At 40.4% G+C, this 1,987-nt stretch overlaps 1 pseudogene; it reads left to right on the plus strand.

Annotated features, from left to right (window-relative positions):
• The first annotated feature begins 584 nt into the window (after nt 1–584).
• On the plus strand, nt 585–1,227 carry LOC119429653 (annotated as a pseudogene).
• Nucleotides 1,228–1,987: the final 760 nt, after the last annotated feature.

Genomic DNA, 1,987 nt, shown 5'->3' on the forward strand with positions numbered 1-1,987 from the left:
CATGGCGGCAGTGGTGTAATATCTGTGAAATGTGGGTATACGAACTATACCTACTAGAAAAGCTTTGGAATTTCAGTATCCCCACTTAAAGGTGCCCAATGATGTGTGACATATCATTGGGCATGTGTCATTGTCAGTGCATTTGGAACATTTTATAGACACACTGAGTTGGTTCAACCTGTTTTTTGTATAATTAATACTTCTGTAAATACTACTTAATACTTGAACATGTTTTGCTTTGATACTGTTTTGTAAATTCTATAACATGGTTTTAAGACAAAGCCAACTGTTGTACAAAGTTAGTTGTACATTTATTCAAATATAAGCATCAAAGACATTTTGAAATGTTCAATATGCTTAAAAATCAAAATAAATTGACGATTACGTTTTACTAAATGGTGTACTTCTGTTTTTAAGCACAGTATGCCCACTACAAAAATGTAGACTACACCAATGCATGGCGGGGAATTGAGCCCATGACTTTCTGGTTCCAAGTCAGCTGCCCTACCGCTGCACCACAGCGGCCCCTGTGTAGCCATTCCCTGTCCCAGAATCATTGGATTATGAGTCCAGAACCACGCAGGATGCCTGAAACTGCCAAGTCTGCTCCCAAGAAGGGCTCCAAGAAAGCCGTGACCAAGATGATCGGCAAAGGAGGCAAGAAGAAGTGAAAGACCAGGATGGAGAGCTTTGTCATCTACGTGTACAAGGTGCTGAATCAGGTACACCCCGATACTGGCATCTTCTCGAAGGCCATGAGCATCATGAACTCATTTGTCAACATCTTTGACAACATCACCTCTAAGTCCTCCCGCCTGGCTCACTACAACAATCACTCCACCATCACCTCCAGGGAGATCCAGACCGCAGTGCACCTCCTGCTGTCTGGGAAGCTGGCTAAGCATGCCATGTCTGAGCGCACCAATTCCATCACCAAGTACACAAGCTCCATGTAAAAATGTCTGCCGAGTCCGGTACCAGCCCAAGGAACTGTCTGGAGAACAGTGTTCTCCCGACACTCTACGCAATTGTTTTGGATATTAGATCTCAGGTACTTACAGTAAACATATCCACCTTCACCACATTTACTCCTTTCATCTACACTGTTCCCATTTATCCACACACAATTTGTGTCTTGTTGCAACTGATTTTCATTTGTTTTCTCTCCAGAACATACAGTACATCCACTTCACCAGGCTCTCCTCCACCTGCTTCTACTCCCTATAGATCACCGGGCCTGTAAACAATAGGAATACCTGCTAGACCACCTGTCAACACGCCTTTCATTACTGAAAATAAGAACAGGGTTACAAATGATCTCTGATGTAATTCGTTCATCATAAAAATATGTGTGTAAAAGGTGGAGTAAAGCAATATTATGTACCAAAGTTAATCTACAGATTATGATTTCCCCACCCCCATGAATTTTTTTTTTCTGATGCTAAGGGAGCATTTTATAGAATTAAAAATGACTCGATTAATTTGGCAAGATGCTCAGATGTAGGAGAGAATCACTCCCATAAAAGTTATGTTGGAGTAGGTGAAATAATTTAGGTTTTAGAAACTCTGTTGCATGAGTTTAACAGTTTTGACTTTTTAAATGTTTTCTATTTACAGGAGTTGGATGTGCTCAGTAAAAACTGATCCAGATGTGTAATAAACTGCTATCATGTAGACCCTGATCCAATGAGAAATGGCCTGTGCTTCATTCTCCATGTCAAAACAGGGAATCAGAGAAAAGGGGCAACCTCACTAGCGTTGTGCCAGGTTAAAGGGTAGAGGTAAAATGGGATACATTCTTTGTAAGAGCTCAACTAGATAAGGTTTTTAAGTTTTTCCATTGTCCCCTCGGTTGTGCATCAGATTTTTTTCTTTACGCAAACAAACTTTTAGTCTATCCTAACTTTTGGATGCAGCATGCACTGCTTTGTGCATACAGTGTAATATGAACCTGTTATTTTAAAAGCAGTTACATCAAATTATATAT

This window comes from Nematolebias whitei, unplaced genomic scaffold (genome assembly GCF_014905685.2).
Source record: "Nematolebias whitei isolate Nwh7 unplaced genomic scaffold, NemWhi1 Nwh_scaf_4695, whole genome shotgun sequence".
Lineage (NCBI taxonomy): Eukaryota > Metazoa > Chordata > Actinopteri > Cyprinodontiformes > Rivulidae > Nematolebias > Nematolebias whitei.